General features: G+C 37.8%; 1 pseudogene across 1 annotated transcript; it reads left to right on the top strand.

The window, feature by feature from the left end:
- Positions 1 to 15,911: 15,911 nt before the first annotated feature.
- Positions 15,912 to 19,138, top strand: LOC149166641 (putative E3 ubiquitin-protein ligase BAH1-like; annotated as a pseudogene). The gene is made up of 6 exons (XR_016260892.1): positions 15,912 to 16,175; positions 16,679 to 16,923; positions 17,331 to 17,578; positions 18,331 to 18,468; positions 18,653 to 18,711; positions 18,831 to 19,138. The product of XR_016260892.1 is annotated as a putative E3 ubiquitin-protein ligase BAH1-like (transcript).
- The last annotated feature ends 965 nt before the right edge of the window (positions 19,139 to 20,103 follow it).

The raw sequence follows: 20,103 nt of genomic DNA, 5'->3' as shown, positions 1-20,103 counted from the left end.
ATGTAAAAGGCAGTGGTCTACGGTTCTTGAAACCTCACAGGGAGGATTTCATCCCAAAAGGAGCCAGTGTTAGCCCTGAAGTGTAGTGCTGACTTTTTGGAGGTCAACGAAAAGATTCGATCGGATTTACTGTTTTTAAAGGGGTCCTACATGGGCTATTTTCCACTTCTTCCCTTATCCCGTTCACACTTTATCTTTCCCGATTCCTTTATTAACCTTCTAATCCCGACAAAACACCACTTTGGCCTTAGCCCTAAGCGCGAAAGCCAAAATACCCATAAAACCTTACCCATATGTCTTACGCGCTTATAACACATTCCCTGAAACCATCTTGTACCTTCACCGCATCTCTGCCATCAGATCAACCCCCGCCAGATCTAATGGCTATTGCCCATATCACATAAACAACTAGCGCGAAAAGTACCGCTCGATGAGGGCGGTTTCTCTCTCTCCTCCGCCGCTACATGTCATCCACTGAATGGCATCGGGCGAGTTTCGACACTTTCCGCTTACTGCCCGAGGCCTTTCCGATAAAAACCATTACCACTCAAATCAAACCACCCCTGGGTGATATCACCCGCACGCCTCTTCCACCTAATAACTGTCTGATTTGTCCACTTGAGATCTAACGTTCCGGACATGTCCCGCTCCCACCACGACCTCAAATTCCCTACACACGATCTCCACCATACATCTCCCTTGATCCGACAACCATCATGCACGGTCACTCCTGATCGTCCATCCGCCCATGCACTCCATACCCCATGTCCTACCTATTACACGAAGAAGAAGATGGCCAACTCTGTCAGTCTGGTGACAGTCTAACATGAAAATGAATTAACAAAGAGCATGGCCGAAAGAAGAAGGACACAACGCGATCCAGCAAACATAATTAAATATTCATGGAGCTCCACTGCCATAATCAAGCCAACTACCTAGCAGAACAACAAAGTACCAAAATTGATTAATGTTTTCGTGATGGAAAGGAAATTGCGTCCTGGAATGCAATCAGACAGTTAATGCCAGTAGGTGGTCGATTAAGACAGCTCCAGCCCTAAAAAAGCTAAGGATCATTGTAAAAGTAAACTATAAATAGCCGAAAGCCAGAGGTAATCTAGGTTGGTTGTTGTTTTTGGGTTCAAGTTCTGGAGACTATAGATATTCTGTTGCTGTTAGGCCCCTATAATACTAGTGATTACCCCATTACTATTGTAGTTATATCCCTTATTAATATTGTTGTGCCCCTATTGTCCCCATATTGTTATTACTGTGCCCCATAGAATCCCTCTATTGTTATTTTTGTGCCTTTATATTATTATTATTAGGTCGGTTGGGTTATATTGTGACTCCTTAGACTCCTATATATAGAAAGGAGGTTTTGTCATTTGGATCATCCAAGAATTGTTCATTTGTGTAATGTAAAGGAGGTTTCCCCTTGAAGAGGCTAAATTCTAAGGTGTTGATCTATCTTTTCTATCTTTTTGTGAGCTGGTTTCATAACATTTGGTATCAGAGCTTTGGATTCTTGGGTTTCGCTGCTCCAAATAGGCCATTGTGGCATTTTCGCTATAACTTTTTTATGTGACGTTTCAGAAGCGAAAAAAATACCCATTTGAGAAGAAATCGCACTGAACCTCGGGTCCGAATTTTAGAGCTTTTCGTGCTATATTTGCGGAGATATGATCTGAGAATTTGATCTTTTTGCAGACTCCTGAATTACATTCCAAACAAATGACCTGAGGAAAATCGTCATAACTTTCTCTCTGAGCATCGGATTGAAATTTCGTGAGAAGTTACAGAAAGAGGACAGACTGTAGTTTCTTATAATATTTTTCAAAGCCAAAGGTCGAAACAGGGACACGTGGCACATCGTACAAGTTCGCTCTACTAAACTAGTCTATAATCAGGTCACTGTGGGAGATTTGGCATAACTCTTCCTTGGAGAATCCAATTGGGATCATAATGGTGGCATTAGAAAGAGGACACAGAGGGCTACTATAGATCGTAATTTCAAAACTAGAAGATGTGAAATTACAGAGATACATCAGAGGCAATATCGAGCTCCTACAAAGTGAAAAAAGGTGTGTAGATTTTATTATCGGTAACTGATGCAATGAGAAAGAAAATGCAAACACCTAGTAAGCAACCTGAAATCTCTAGCATGACTCATGAAGAAGAGGAAGAAATGCTACATGATATATCAAAATTACAAGACCAAGTGTAACAAATTTCACTCTCACAAAAGCTAACAGAAGCTAAGATAAATGGCATGGAATCTAAGATAAAGGGCGTGGAAGCTAAGATTGATGATTTGAAGATAGATTTGAAGGCAGATTTGACAAATTTTCTACAAGAAATATTTACTAATGGTGAAAGGGTAGTAAAGGAAACTCATGATGCGAACAAAAGAAATGTTAATCATGATTTCATAGACTCTAATGTTGGATCGAAGACCCACCATATTCCAAAAATCGATATGAGGAAGTTTGATGGCAAGGATCCCGCAACATGGACATTACAGATGGAGCAATTTTTCAATCTCAATAATGTGCAAAACACACAAAAGGTATGTATTGCAACTTTATATTTGGAACCAAATCAGTTTGTATGGTATCAATGGCTTTGCTCTCGTAAACAAATTATCACTTGGGCAATTTTTACGGAAGAATTGATACCACATTATGAGGATACAAAAAGTAACACTTTTTTTAGCCAATTGATAAGTCTCAAACAAAAGGGTTCAATAATGGAGCACATTGAGGAGTTCCAAAAATTGAACATAAGGGTAAAAAATATTCCAGAGGAGCATAGGATTGATGTGTTCATAGGGACTTTAAAGGATAATATCCAACATGATGTTCACCTTTGGGAACCTGATTCATTAGAGAAGGCATTCAGATTAGCAAGAAAAATGGAAAGTAAAATTATGGCAACCAGGAAGCATACCACTCACAACTATAAAGATGGAAATGTTGTTGCCCCTAGTCTTCCACAACCTATAAGGTTGACACCACAACAATTGGAAGAAAAAAGAGCAAAAGGGCTTTGTTATAGTTGTGATAACAAATACAATAAAGGTCATAAGTGTGCTGAGAAGAAATTATTCTACATAGATTGTGAAGAGGAGAAGAAAAGGAGCAAGAAAGGTCAAAAGAAGAGGATATACTCCAGGAACAATGCCTAGATAAAGAAGAAATGAATCCGACCATATCTTGTAATGCATTGGCTGGAATTACTACTCCTCAAACCATCAAGATAGAAGGAAAAATCAAGAAGAAAAAGGTAATAGTGTTGATTGATTCAGGAAGTACCCACAATTTTATTCATTGTAAGTTAGCAAAAGAATTGAATTGCTTCCTATATCCAGCACCAGAGTGTCAAGTGATGGTTGCAAATGGAGGAAAAATAAATTGCTCTGGAAAGTGCCATAATATCAAGCTATCCATGGGAGAATATGTATTTATTAGCCCAATGCTTTCCATTCCAATGGGAGGTGCTGATGTTGTACTAGGAGTCCAATGGCTACAATCCTTGGGTACAATAGCTTTTAATTTTCAAGAATTTTTCATTAATTTTTTTGCGGAAGGAAAGGAAGTTGAATTAAGGGGTATTGCAGGGAAATCGGGAAAGATAATCAACTCTAACGGTATGACAAAGCTTCTAAAAAAGGAACAAAGAGGTGTAATTGCACAATTATGTTCGCTAGATGTTTCCACATCGAAATCATCTATTTCTCTAGATCTCCAAAAAGTCTTGAACAATCATTCCAAGGTTTTGATACTTCCAAAGGTCTCCCACCTATTCGTGATCATGATCATGCTATTCATCTGATTCTAGGAAGTGTTCCTCCAAACATCAGGCCGTGCAGATATCCCTATGCCCAAAAGAGTGAAATTGAACGTATGGTCGCAGAAATGCTAGAGACTGGTATTATTCAACCTAGTCAAAGTTCTTTCTCTGCTCCAGTAGTATTGGTGTACAAGAAGGATGGATCATGGCTCATGTGTCCGGATTATAGGGAGCTCAACAAGCTCACTATTAAAGATAAGTTTCCCATTCCTGTCATTGATGAATTACTGGATGAATTGCATGGATCAATTCACTTCAGCAAGTTGGATATTCGTTCAGGATATCATCAAATCAGAATGAAGACTGAAGACATTCTGAAAACAACATTTAGAACTCATGAGGGTCATTATGAATTTTTGGTCATGCCTTTTGGCCTTACCAATGCACCTTCTACATTTCAAGGTTTTATGAATTCCATTTTCAAACCCTTCCTTAGAAAATTTGTGTTAGTATTTTTTGATGATAAACTAATCTATAACAAGTCTTGGAAGGATCATGTTGAACATGTTGACAGGGTGCTACAACTATTGGAGGAGAAACAATTATATGCAAAAAGATCCAAATGTTTCTTTGGAGTACAAGAGGTGGAATATCTGGGTGATATTGTATCTCATGAAGGAGTTAAGGTAGACCCTAGCAAAATTAAAGCCATTAAGGAATGGAAAATCCCCACGTCCATAAAGCATCTGCGAGGATTTCTCAGGTTGACAGGGTATTATCGCAAGTTTATTAAGAATTATGGGAGAATAGCAGCACCTCTAACAACATTATTGAAGAAAGATGCATTTTCATGGACTCCAGAAGCAACAAAGGCCTTCGAACATCTTAAAGAGGCGATGTGCCAAGCACCGGTCTTAGCTACATCGGACTTCACAAAAACCTTTATTGTGGAATGTGATGCTTCAGGAAATGGAATTGGTGTTGTTTTAATGCAAGATGAAAGAACCATTGCTTTTGAAAGTCATCCAATCAAGGGAAAGTTTTTACACAAATCTATTTATGAGAAGGAAATGTTGGCAATACTACATGCACTTAAGAAATGGCGACAAACCAGTCTGTCCTCTTTGGTAACAACAAAAGAAGCTTGTATTATTGAAAATTAAGATAAGACGTTGGTAAGTCAATTATTCTCTGTTGATATTAAAATTTCACATGAAGATAAGTGCATCAGTTTGTTTTGTTCTCTACTAGATTCGTGGGATAGTCTAGTTATTGCAATAGGCAGCAATGCAACTGCCTTGCAATCTGATGAAATAGTCTCATCCTTACTGATGGAGGAGACGCGACGGAAAAATATGGAGAGCCAAACTGGTGATACCTTGTATGTACGAGGACGGTTCCAGAACATAAACAAAAATAAGTCATTGAGTGGGAGATCTAAATCTAGAGGGAGATATAAATCTCCAGGAAAACCTGTAAAGGTGTGCTGGAAATGCAGAAAGGAAGGACACTACAAAAGGGACTGTAAAATTAAATCTCTTAACAAAGGAAACGGATCTGATGATGCTCCTTCTGTAGAGGTGAAAACCACCTCAAATGAAGGTGGGGATGTGTACTTGGCTTCTTCAAGTACACATGTAGGTCATGAGGCATGGTTAATTGACTCTGGTGCATCCTTTCACTTCACTCCCCATAGAGAGTGGTTCTGCGAGTATGAGAAATATGATGGTGGTGATGTCTTCTTGGGGGATGATAAGAATGCTAGAATCGTTGGTCGTGGAAAAGTCAAGTTGAAGTTGCACTTCCGGGTGTTCTGCATATTCCTACATTAGCCAAAAATCTGATTTCTGTAAGCAACTGGATGATGCAGGTGTAAAAATAGTGTTCGAGAAAGATACCTGCAAGCCACATCAAAATCATCTATTTCTCTAGATCTCCAAAAAGTCTTAGACAATCATTCCAAGGTATTTGAGACTCCCAAAGGTCTCCCACCTATTCATGATCATGATCATGCTATTCATTTGATTCCATGAAGTGTTCCTCCAAACATTAGGCCGTACAAATATCCCTATGCCCAAAAGAGTGAAATTGAACATATGGTTGCAGAAATGCTAGAGGCTGGTATAATTCAACCTAGTCAAAGTTAATTCTTTGCTCTAGTAGTATTGGTGCACAAGTAGGATAGATCATGGCACATGTGTCCAGATTATAGGGAGCTCGACAAGCTCACTATTATATGTAAATTTCCCATTCCTGTCATTGATGAATTATTGGATGAATTGCATGGATCAATTTACTTCACCAAGATGGATCTTCGTTCAAGATATCATCAAATCAAAATGAAGATTGAAGAATTCTGAAAACAACATTTAGAACTCATGAGGGTCATTATGAATTTTTGGTCATGCCTTTTGGCCTTACCAATGCACCTTCTACATTTCAAGGTTTGATGAATTCCATTTTCAAACCCTTCCTTCGAAAATATGTGTTAGTATTTTTTGATGATATTCTAATCTACAACAAGTCTTGAAGGATCATGTTGAACATGTTGACCGAGTACTCAAACTATTGGAGGAGAAACAATTATATGCAAAAAGCTCCAAATGTTTCTTTGGAGTACAAGAGGTGGAATATCTGGGTCATATTGTATCTCATGAAGGTGTTAAGGTAGACCCTAGCAAAATTAAAGCCATTAAGGAATGGAAAATCCCCACATCCATAAAACATCTGCGAGGATTTCTCGGGTTGACAGGGTATTATCGCAAGTTTGTTAAGAATTATGGGAGAATAACAACACCTCTAACAACATTATTGAAGAAACATGCATTCTCATGGACTCCAGAAGCAACAAAGGCCTTCGAACATCTTAAAGAGGCAATGTGCCAAGCACTGGTCTTAGCTACGCCGGACTTCACAAAAACCTTTATTGTGGAATGTGATGCTTCAAGAAATGGAATTGGTGTTGTTTTAATGCAAGATGAAAGACCCATTTCTTTCGAAAGTCATCCAATCAAGGGAAAGTATTTACACAAAGCTATTTATGAGAAGGAAACGTTGGCAATACTACATGCACTTAAGAAATGGCGACCCTACCTAATGGGAAGACACTTCAAGGTAAAAACAGATCATGATAGTCTTAAATAATTTTTAGAACAAAGATTATCCTTCGAAAGAGAAACAAAAATGGGTCACAAAGATGTTGGGTTATGACTTTGAAATCATCTACAAAAAGGGAAGCAAAATTTTGTGATAGATGCACTCTCAAGAAAGGATGAGGATGTGGAAGCATTGTTGTGCGCCTTTTCTATTATGCAACTAGATTGGATAAATGAAGCAAGGGAGGAATGGAAGAATGATGAAGAAGTGTGGGCACTCATTCGAAAGATACAACAAGAACCCAGTACATCTAATACATTTAGCTGGAAAAATGATTCGTTATGGTACAAAGATCGCTTACACCTATGTAAGAATTCCCAACTAAAACAAAAGATTCTTATGGAATTGCACACTTCTCCCTTAGGAGGGCACTCAGGATTTTTAAAAACTTACTACAGGGTTAAGGAGGAATTTTTTGGGATGGCCTTAAATCAGATATTCAAAAGTTTGTGGAGGAATGTTTGGTTTGCCAAGAAAATAAAGTTGAAACAATTAAGGCCCGGGTCTATTACAACCTTTATCCATTCCAAGCCAACATGGGAGGAGGTTTCAATGGATTTTATCACAGATTTACCCAATTCTGAGGGAAAGAGTGTCATCATGGTGGTAGTTGACAGACTTACCAAGTATGCACACTTTTGTGCATTATCACATCCATTTAAATCCAGTACAGTTTCTACTGCATTTATGGAAACAATTCAAAAGCTACATGGAAACCCAAAGATTATTGTAAGCGGTAAAGATCCCATTTTCACTTGAAATTTTTGGACATAATTATTTTCTTGTCTTGGTACTCAGTTAGCTCATAGCTCATCTTATCATCCTCAATCTGATGGGCAAACTAAGATAGTAAATAAATTTTTGGAAGGATATCTTCGTTGCTTTGTATCTGATAAACAGACACAATGGGTCAAATGGTTGCCTCTGGATGAATGGTGGTATAACACTTCCTTCCATACTGCAGCAAAAATGACCCCATTTATGGAACTTTATGGATATCAACCACCATCCATCACATCATATTTAAGAGAAAATTCTAAGGTTCAAGCAGTGGAACATCACATCGAGCATCAACAACGAGTTCCCCAACTCTTAAAGGATAACCTCATGTTGGTGCAGAATAGAATGAAACAACAGGCAAATCAACATCACAGCAAAAGAAGTTTTGATATAGGTGACTGGGTATTCCTACGGCTACAATGATATTAAAAAATGTCCCTCAAGCAAGCTAAGAAGGATAATAAATTATCACCAAATTATTATGGCTCGTACAAGGTGTTGCAAAAGATTGGTACTATGGCATACAAATTGGAGCTTCTTGCAGCTTCCCGAGTGCACCCAGTCTTCCATGTTTCATGTTTAAAGAAGGTTATAGGTGACAAGCTCCTAGTTCAAACAATATTGCCAAAACTTGACGAGGAAGGAAAAATCATATTGGAACCAGAAGTAGTCACAGAAACAAGAACTTGACAGCTATGAAATCAATCAATTTCGGAGTATCTCATCAAGTGGAAGAACTTAAATGCTGAAGATTCCACATGGGAGGATGAGAATTTTATACAGAAGCATCCAGAACTACTCAAGCATTGAGGACAACACCTTTTGGAAGGAGAGGGGCATGTTAGGCCCCTATAATACTAGTGATTCCCCCATTACTATTGTCATTGTATCCCTTATTGTTATTATTGTGCCCCTATTGTCCCCATATTGTTATTAGTTTGCCGCATAGAAACCCACTATTGTTATTTTTGTGCCCTTATGTTATTACTGTTATGTCGGCTTGATTATATTGTGACCCCTTAGACTCCTATATATAGAAGGGAGGTTAGTCATTTGTATCATCCAAGAATTGTTCATTTGTGTAATGTAAAGGAGGTTTCCCCCTCGAAGAGGCTGAATTCTAAGGCGTTGATCTATCTTTTCTATCTTTTTGTGAGTTGGTTTCCTAACATGCTATGAGATGGTGGATAATAGCTATGAGAGGTGGAAAGGGTTCTATGCATTTTTGTATTAGAATTATAATTGTTCAGTAGAATTTGCGAGGGCTCCTTTTCTGGTTCAAGAATGGAAGGTGGATGATGGAAATGGAACAAAGAAGGAAACTTCGAGGCTGGACTTGATGGAAAGCTCTGCTCCAAAGTTCAAGGAAATAGATGTTATTGTCTTCAATATAGGCCAACGTTGCCATATCACATATTTAATCGTATCATTTAGCGTTGCCATATCACAGATCTAATCTTATCCTTTGGCATTGTGGTGGTAAGTTTTTCTTTTCAAATTTCACATTCTTTAGGAAAGGATCATATTGCAATTTCACACTCGATTGTTATTGTAAACTAAACTATTATTGTTTCAATCTTGATGTTGTTTATAAAATAGAAAGAAATAGCCAAAAACTTAACCAATTAAGGTAGAACATATGAGCAACCAAAATATATCTTGTACAAATCTGGTTCTTCTCTAGAACTAAAAATATTTCATATTAGAAAAAATGAGCAAGTCCAAATGAAAAACAAAATATGAACTTTACCAATGGGGATGGTGGCATAAGGTTTTTATCCTTTCAGCAAAAAGACATAGAAAGTGATTAGATTAGAACTTGGAATAGGTCCATAGCTCAGGTAACATTGTTGCCCAGATTTGCATGGGCATGATACATACAACTTTAATGACTATATTTTTGTATCTATTGTGCTGTAGCACATCACATGTGGATACAACTGCAACAATTGTAATATGAAATTATAAATAACAACTAAAACAGTGTCATCTTCAGCACAATATAGAACAACTTATAAAGAATAGCGCACTGAATGATTAAGAAGACCTGCCACATGTACCAAGCATGTTTTGAACTTGCCATATGGAAAAAACCTTAATGCTATTTGTGTACCAAAGCTAACAAGCCCAGAGAAATTGGTTCCATATATCAAACTCTGGAGTAAATATTTCTGGATTACTTGCAAATGATGTGGAGCATAGGTTTCATACTGTGTACGTAGATGTTGTAACTCAGAGAAAAATGAGGTAAAAATTGAGAAATTGGTAGGAAATCAAATTGAAAGGTCTTCAAAATATGAGATTTCTTCAAAAGCTCCTATTTCTTATCCTTGAACTAGCAAGGAAAAAATATGTCACTTTCATAACTAGAATACTCTAGGATAACCTCTTTTTACTGTATAATTTCTTCCAGCAAAAGTGTACCTTCCAAAGAAGTCAGTGCATCAATGCCGAAACTCAGTCCTATCAAACAACAGGCAAAGACTTAGAGCTAAGAATTTCTAAATTGGACCCCTCCCTACCAAACTAAAATATGGAAAATTAGATTTTGACAACATTTTACAGCTATTCATAGTAGTACCTGTGTGAAATGATTTTGGGAGTGCAGAAAAATATGGCATAAATTCTGAGTGCACATTGTGATGCTCCCTCATGCTCCATAGAAGTGTAATGGTTTTCAAAGCAAGTCCATCAATCTTCTCCAGCACTTGTCTCTGAGACAACATGTTGTAAAAGTGAAAGATCCAACCACGAGCAGCGGGATTAAGCTGAATGGGGATCCTAACAAACCTTTGAAAACAATATAATGAACCACCGAGTGATATATGAGACTAAACACACCCTCAATGCTTGCACTCAGAATTCATTAGGAGTTTAGCTTTGACCTGCACAGAGGAATTTTTTTTAATTTGATGCTCAAATACGATGGGAGAAGGCTACACTAGGTGAAGAATCGAGTGTTTACATTCGATGGAACTACTCAAAAGAGATATGAGCTAGAGAAATTCTTGGAGGTAAAGCAAAGACTCGATCCATTTGGGTTCTTCTCAAGCGAATGGTTAGATGTTGTGTTGGGAGCATGGATATGGACTGAAATAATCTTAAATTTGAATCTTTGTTAGCAAAATTTGTCATTGTTTTAGTTGAGCATTTCCAATGACATTTTCCCTTTGGAATGAAGGAAAGTAGATGAGGAGATTGGGACTGTGTGATTATTATGAAACACTGAGTCTGAATTTCCATCTATTTCGTGAGAATGAAAGTTGCAGTGGTAATCTAATACGCAACACAAGAATCATGACAATTGGCACAATGTCAATGTGACCCTTAATAAAAGTTCCATTCATTCCCATTGAATGGTTGATCTAAGCTATCCTTATTCAATAAGGTGTACTAGTTATGATATGCCTGATTAGGGAGATACAGTAATCAATACATAGTTCTTATTCATGGAACACATTGCTCGTTATTAGTTAGTCATATAGCTTAACACCCAACCTGATCCTCCAAACTCACTTCCAACTAGAGGCTTTCATGAAATAATGAAAAATAAGTGATCAGAACAATAGCCAAGGGAAGCAAAAGAATGAAACTCCTTATATATTCTATTTCTCAACCATTTGTTATTGTTGGGCAAGAAATGGATTATTCAAGATTGCAGTCTGCGAAGAAGAAACTTGCAAACCAAGGGATCATTGAGTATCTTCCATCCTTTGGAACTGATGAGTAATACGGTCTTACAACCAAGTGCAGATTGACAAATGAATAAGTCTTATGAACAAGTGTTGCTTGACAAACCATTAGGTAAGACAATGGCTAGATGTGTGTGTGGCTAGTCTATCCTGGTTTAATATCATATTGGAATACTAGTTAATTTTTTATGAAAACAAAAGAGGGAGACAAACCAACGCATTATCTGTTGGAGAAGACAACTCATCAAACATCCTCAAATTCCATTTACCTGCATTTTATCGCCACTTGATCCGCCCAGGTAAATTCATTGAGTGCCCAAGCAATCTCAACTCATTGACTGGGAACTCTCTTGCTGCAAACTCAGTGTCAAGTACGAATTAGCTATTTTGAAAATATATGTATGTCAAAGTTATAATTAAAAATAAAAAAGACAATAGATAAAGTAAAATTACAACATTGTGGTGACGCTGACCATGCCTGCATCGCAGGTGTCATAGGAATTGATTCCCAAGTTTCTCTTTAGCTAGACACTTCGACACACTAGAATCGCGCTGAGTACAACTGCAGTATTTGAGGTAAAAAAATCATCTCTCAAACTCTTCTAGTACTCAATATAGTAGTGTCTGGGTGCGTTTCTTGTGCCAGTCCGTGCCCATTGATTCTATGTAGAGGGAGGGAATGAAGGCCTGCTTTCGGTTCTGCTACTCAGTATAGTAGTGTCTGGGTGGATTTCTTGTGTCATTTTATGCCCATTGATTCTATTTAGAGGGAGGAAATAAAGGCCTGCTTTCGGTTCAGAGAGAATATGAATCTGTCTCTTCGACCAAGCCATTGCTTTCGTGTAGATGTTGTCATTACTTGGCTAGCATTAAATACTTATTCCAAAGGCTGAAAATAACCATCCACAACCCAATTCTGTTGAAATCCCACCTACATCACGTGCAAGTGTTGGTTCCACCTTATCCACGCAAGTGTCGACGCCATCTACACCAACATGTTAATCCATCTACACCGCCATGCTAAGCGCGATTGAAGGAATATGCATATATCAGATAACATCCTCTTAGCAGTTGCAGTTGAAAGAAGTTATAGATCTCAGACAACATTCTTGGGTTGCACAATCTCTAGCTGCACAGTATGTATTTCCCAGCTAACATGACAGGAGATCCCTTCAAGTATGACTCTTCATCATCCCCCCATAGGAAAGAATAGTCACAGGATTTCATAAACACGCAGCAAGGTGCTCTGGAACTCAGGAAAACGACTCGATGAGGCATGGTGTGCTGGTGATAGAATGTGGCGGTGATCTGGAAGGCACCAATATTAAGGCTGGCATGCTAGCTCTAAGTGAAAGCTACAACCACCCTACCGACTAAGTGAGAGCTACAACCACCCTAGAATAGCCAACATATGCCCCAAGATACCTCGACACTTGTTGTCTCGAAGTCTGGACTAATTATCTCTGACAACTCATCTGAGGAAGAGGTGGCTACACTCTCATTGCACACTAAAACCTTTTTTGCGCTTCTCCTTGCTCATTTATACTCATCGTTCGATTTGCCACAGTTTCCTGCACTTTCGTAATTGAATGCAACGACTACTTCCGCAGCGACAACCTGAATGTGGCGCATAGACAAAGAAATGGGGTGTGGAAGGTGATCAATGAGCTCTGGATGATGTTTCCTCTCTTGTTAGTCGAGCGGCCTTACGACATAAAGGCCCAGAAGTAGAAGAGTGATAGAGCATCAGAGTTCTGCAATATAGGCATGTTATACACACAGGTAAGGTTTCTTTGTCTGCTTTCCATCTGCCTGGTTTCTACTTGCTACCCTACTTGCTAGGTTTCTGCTTGCTATCCTACTTGCTAACCACTGCCTTTGCTTGCTAACCATCTGCCTGGTTTCTGCTTGCTATCTTACTTGCTTCTGCTTCCAATGAATTGTCTTTCTATTCCAACTCTCTAAAAAAATATAATCTTGTTAATGCAGAGAGCATTGAGGAGGTGAAATCTCGTTGAGGAGGTGTTTATTTTCTTTGAAGTGTCTTGTTTTCTTCTCGGGTGGATAGAGGGCTCAAGTGGAAGTGTATGACGCAATGCTGCCAATTTTTGAGTGTATGACACCTGGTTACATGTAAATAGAAGAGTGTATGACACCTTTCTCATGTAGTAGGCGTACATGCAGCAATGATGGTTCCTCTATTATATGATGCAGTCCATGGAAATATATTTTGATTAACATAAAATGCTTGAGATTTAATATTGGTATTAGTTTGAAGCAAAATTTTCAAATGAAAAATGAAAATAATAATATAACCTATGCTTTTAACCTCCCCGCCTCGGGAAGAGGCCAAATAAAACGATATTCATAATAGTGAGCGACTAGTAATCAAATTAAATAAATGCTAAAAACCACTATTTCAATTAGTGTAGTCCTTACCTTGCGTGCCGCACGGGCTAAAAAAATACAAATAAAAAAACATTAAAACTATAATATAAGACCCTCTTTAAATGACGTAGGAGCATCCTATAAGACCCTCTTTAAATGACGTAGGAGCATCCAAGTACTTTATATATTCTATATATTCGAATGGCAATGGAGCATCCATGTAATTTGAAGTATGAATGTGTGGCACGAAAACACCGACATAGAAAATCACCCCAAGAGAGCATGTGTGGGACACATGGAAAACATGGATAAGAAGGACACGTGAAGAGCGTAGAAAACTTTGTTATAAGGTAATTTTATTTTAAGTTTTGAGGATATGATTTAGGGAGTTGTCTATAATGCGACTTTTTGGAGATTTCGGTCCGGCGGAAGAAATTGAGGTTAAATCTTGATTTGTTGCAGTTAAAATGGTTTTTTAACTGCATATTTGGATTCAGTACCCTCGAAAACCCTTGGGACGCTTTCATTGTGCAGAAACTAACTATCAAACTTGCCATTCCAATAAATTCCTGCCGGATTTCGACTGGAAAAACCCGCCGGAAAGGCTTTCAAAAAATCGCGTTATAGACAACTCCATGATTTAGGGGTTTGGTTTTTATAAGTCTTGTGATTCAATTCTGAACAAAATTATATATATCTGAGAGCTATTCCAGACCGGATTTTTAATTGGGAAAAAAATAATTGTACCTCAAGGTCAATACATATTTCAAGCCATAACTGGGCTGAGTTGAATGAAAGTCCATTTGTTATCATTCCTCTTATTGCAAATACAGTGATAAAGAGCTAAAGTTAGTGGCCTACTATGATATCCTATAAAAAGAAGTGAAGGAATGTATTATGTACCAACCAAATCTTTTCCATATTAAAAAACAAACAAAGGTATATATCGCTTTTTCTCAAAAGCAGAGTTACAAGAAATGGGTTGAATACATTATCGTTAGTGGTTCAGTGATTTCCGTGCCGTACTGTGCGGCCGGCTTTGCTTCTGTCACGCTCTTCTATAATAATTATTCAGATTCCGTTCCATGTTAAATATGCTCAATCCATTTCTGACTACAAGTTAGAAAATGCGCTTTGACTACAAGATTGGTGCGTATAATGATTCAACTTCTTGGTGTGGTCTGCTGTGGTGTGATCTCGGAATTTCATTCGTTAAAATAAAGGAAAATAGAAGAAAAGAAAAATTGGATGGACATCATTTGACACCATGGCTGTCACGCAAATCCCAAATCGATACTGGTATGTGTGATTGTATATAATCTAGCCGTACACTTTCGTTGACAAACTATAGAAGGTGATCTTTCTGAGGAAAATTCAAGAATCTTTTGCCCTTGTGCTCTTGAATTTCTGAAAATTTAAATGGATTCGTTTTCACAATTCCTGATCCGTTAAAGGCTAACGCAAACGCGCGATTCAGCTTTGTAATAGCAAATCACCAATATTTTTGCGGGGTTTGGCGTTTGGCTTTGATTGTTTACATATTTGGAAGTCAGTCCTATTTCCTTTCTGTTGAGAGCTGTCCAACGGACTTTACGAGGCCAAGGAAGCTCCTGAAACATTTAGTTCAAGGATTTTACGCGTTTCTTCGTTAAGGATTTAATGCCGAATGATTGCTGGCTACTGAGGTCCCAAAGATTGAAAAGATTCCAAGCTCTGTTAAAGCACTTAATGCAGACTTCTTTATGTCTGGAATTTCTCAATTTAGGCTCGCTCTTTAAGATCTCCGAATTGTGTAGCTGTTCATATTTCAGGAGTCTGCGACACTTGTTAATATCTTCAGCTTTTCGATTTATCGCATCTTTCTCCGCCTGCAAGAAAGCCAGGAGAGTTTCAGGTGATTTTTCTGGTTTTCAACAGTCCTATATTCAATTTACCGTCTTACTAGTCTCGTCGTATATACTGAACGCTGTTAAGAAATAGCATCACCGTCGTATATTTGTAAGTTCTTGGACTGTTCCCGTTTATTTCTAAGTTCTTGGGCTGTTTCCGTTAAATGACGGGATTTTTATGTTATTTCTTCTGTTTGATGTTTTAAAGGCTGTGATTATGAAATTTGGGGAGAGATTTTCCGATATCTACACGGAGCAGACGAGCATTTTCTACAGAAATGTTCGCACGTGGGATACAAACGATTGAAAAAGGTTTTGAAAAAGTGCCGTGTTCAATACTATGACGGAACCCCATCGGACCCTGGAGTAGGGCTACGCAGTTTACCTCCAACAGAAAACGTGATTTCCCCGGAAACGGCCAGTCACATTCCCAAGTCATGTAACTCATCAAGCAAAACATGTTCTTCGGAAACTTGTACAGGTATGTCAACCTTTATTAGTTTTGCCATATCTTCATTTATTATGCAAAATTGGATATTTGTATTTTCGGATTCAAACATGCGAAGGTCATTTCCAAATTCAATTACTTAGGCCGTTTGAAGTCGTAATAAGTATCTTGTTTGTGTTGTAGACAGAAGCAATAATTTAAAAAGCGAACAATTCAATTTGTTTTAAAGTTTCCCATCCCAATTCAAGTTCTAATTCTACTGGAAAGAAATTCCTCTTTGAAATCCAATAAATTTTAGTTAGAGAGTCAAAACTCTAATTCTTCTCGATAACAACTCTTAAATCATTTAAAAAAACAAACGAACCGACTAAATTTTACCTGGCGCTAATAAACTTTGTAAAGGTAGAATAGGTTCTCGAAAGGTTGAGTTTAATATACAGAAATAACTGCATTGTTTGTCCAAATAGTCATCAAAATTGCCCTCTGCTCCCCCCTAAACGTTTCTAACTTTTCATTTTCACTATGTCATTTTGCAGTCTGTGACCAAATTTTCTTTTACGAGCTTACAAAAGAAGTATCAGCGATAATGGGTTGCTTCAGCGCCCGAGTTAGACGTTTGTTGCATCTGCATCTTGCGTCCCGTTTTCAAAGGTATCTGTGGCGTGTTAAACACTTCTTTGCTGATGATCATGAGGCACTGATTCGAGAAGGCCGGCATTTAGTCGCCTATGTGGCCATGAATGCCACTGCGATTCGAAAGATTCTGAAAAAGTATGACAAAGTAAGTTCAGGAATTGGCGTTGTTCATGTGACAAATGTTTTTTTTTGTTGGAATTAAATTTACTATGTTCTAAATCGCCAAATCTCGCATTCAAGGAGTAATAACCTTTAGTATTATCCACCCTGCGGGCGCATTCAATAGCCAGTCTACACAACCCACTGGCTAACATTCATTAGCAAGCGTGATGCCGGTCATTCATGAGAACGAAAGTGCTACTTGTCCATGAGCGGGAGCTTAGCTTCCGTCTAGTTATGCGTCATTTTAATCCAATGGAGAAGTGAAAAAGCTCTCGGAAAAAGATGATAGGAAAATCACCCCTTCCCCTAGAAATGCTATGCGTCCTGACGGTAGTTAAAAAAATTTGGGTTTTGGATTTTAATCGTATGTGGTTCTATTTTTTAATACAGGTGCATAGTTCTGTCAATGGCCGGAACTTCAAGACAAAGTTACAGGCTAAGCGCATAGAGCTATTGAAGTCGCCATGGTTAATTGAATTGATTGCGTTTCAGATCAACACAAGGGATCCAGAGCATGGACATATTGGGAAATTTTTCCCGAATGCTCATGCGACTTTACTGGCAGTGATCCTGTTATTACATGCACGCTACTTGATTCTGTGAAGTTGGAGTTTAATCTGACATGCCCTATTTGTCTGGTGAGTTCAAACTATGCTGGCAATTTTAGGTCCAGGTCTTCATTAATAACAGGTCCCTGTAGTTCCGTGGCTCTGATTCAGAGAATTTCTTATCTGTTGGTTCCGAGAGATTGAAATACAGTAAGCCCGAGCCGGGAGCAAAGAGAATATTTTGTGTCCCTTTTTCTGTCAATACATTCACATACCTTTTAACACATAATTTGTTTTTGCTGTAATTTCATATACTTTGCATTAAGGTGGTGCTTCAGATCAATGGTGTAGTTGTCATTGTTTTTATGCATTCATTTCATTGGATATATGCATAGCTATTATAAAAAGATTGTGTATTGGTGTAACATGTCCACTAGTGTCAGACTATAAGAAAACTATAATGGAGAAAAGGTTTATTTGATATAAAATTCCATTTGATTGTATAGAATTTTAGATTTCTCGCCATGTTTAGTGTGGACATCCCCATAATGTTGGTTTGACCTGTATAGCGTCTTGGTTTTCCTCCATTGTGCAAAAGATGTGGGTATGCATACTCGGCAAGTTGGCAACCATGCTTATCCTTTACATGCTCTAAAGGAAAGATTTAAAACAAAAAAAGACAAGAAGACATTATCAGCTTTTGTCATTGGTGCTTATTTTGCAATGTGTGCACTTTGATTTATGATGGAGAGAAGCGTTTCTTCCCCTTATTACATTATTAATTTGGTGAGTGTTCACTATGTTTTGGATGTTGTCCTAAATCTTAGTCCATTGTACTGCAGGATACAGTGTTTGATCCTGTTGCATTGGGATGTGGACATGTTTTCTGCAACATTTGTGCGTGCACAGGGGCATCGATACTAACAATTGAAGGGGTCAAATCGGCCAATCAACGGGCGAGGTGCCCAACATGCAGACAGGTATTGCTTGAGCTAGCTGCCTTTAGATTTTAAGGGAATGCACTCAAGATGAGTGCTGAGTTTGCTTTATCTTTTAAAACAATACTCCAGATATTAGGTATCTATTTTGATCCGTTTATTGGAAGTTGACTTATAGACGTAAGGAGGAGGGAAAAGCCACTGAATTCTGCTAGTGTAAATGCAGATGGGAGTTTATGCTGATTCTGTTCATTTGACTGAGTTGGGTTTGCTGGTGAAGAAAAGGTGCGGATATTCTTTCTGTTTCAGGGCCGTTATTTGTTATGACTGGAATTTTTGTGTTTGCCTCGAGATTATGAATATTATACATATGAATATGCTTTTGTGATGGTCTTAATCGGCAGGTGCAGAAGCTATTGGAATGAAAGATTGCATACAGAACGGGCACAGAGAGTAAAACAAGCAAAGGAACATTGGGATCTTCAATCGAGATTCGTATTAGGCTTTTAGTATAGTGTGATATATGTCATTGTTCTTGATATGTAAAAATTGTAAGTCAAAGCGTCATTTTTAATCATGAACGGCTGGTGGTTTCTGAATTCTCAAAATTGAATATTGTATAATGCATATTTGCAAATGCCGGTGGTTTTTTAATTCTCAAAATTGAATATTGTATAATGCATATTTGCAAAATTTACATTGATTTTTACAATTCATATGATTTTAACCTTGTTAATCATTCAGAGGATTTTCTCAATTCATGTAAATTTGGTTTCTTGTAGAATTACCAAAATTGCATTTGTAAGAGTGGGAGCAGGTGTAGCTGCAAATTGGCTGTCTGCGACAGCTGATTGGGATTTTAAGAATGGGAATCCAGCAAGATCAAGATATTCGAATAACACATACAAAATTGTGGATCAATGTAAAGTGGACTTCATACGTATCAAGAAAGTATTTTTCATCCGGACTTTGATATTGGGTTGCCTAACATTTGGCTAATTAGAGATTCAAACTAATTATCCCTTTTCTCACAAGATTATTAATCATTTGTTTGTTGGTTCTAACTTTTCACTAAGTTAGCTTGGGAGTGGGCTTAATGTTGTGTGATCACTCTTTACCATCATCATTATTAGGAAGTTATTCTTTTTTGGGATAAACTTTTTTTCAGAGGCTATGGATTTCACTCAATATGATAGGGAAAAAATGAAAAGATTTGTATTTTAAAAAATATTCAACAATATTACAAGTAAGTTTAGTTTAGAAAGTAAGATGGTATTTTGATTTGTTTTAATTCACATTTAGTTGATCTTTTTTACATGGTTTTGGAATACCAAGTAGCTCTATGAACTATAAGTTTTTTGTGGAATATAAATGCACAAAGCAACATAGTAAACATAGTAATACAAAGATAAGTTCCCTAGATCGTTGTTAAACATTTTTATGGAAAAAGGGGAGCCTACTCATTGAGCCTTATTACAAGGGGCCAAAGATGTCTTTCAATGAGATTTGAAACCATGTGAAGGGATAACATCTCATTGTGCCACCCACTAGACCATCCCACAAAGAAACAATTAATGTTCAAACCATAATGACATAACCTTCATCCCACATAGGGATTGTCTAAGTAGAACTTAGTTATGTATCCCGTCCACTTTTGGATATTGCAACTTGGTCTCC

Source organism: Pinus tabuliformis, chromosome 5_1 (genome assembly GCF_031772625.1).
Source record: "Pinus tabuliformis cultivar Carrire ecotype Pingquan chromosome 5_1, CPIR1, whole genome shotgun sequence".
NCBI lineage: Eukaryota > Viridiplantae > Streptophyta > Pinopsida > Pinales > Pinaceae > Pinus > Pinus tabuliformis.
This window is presented reverse-complemented; position numbering and strand designations above follow the sequence as displayed.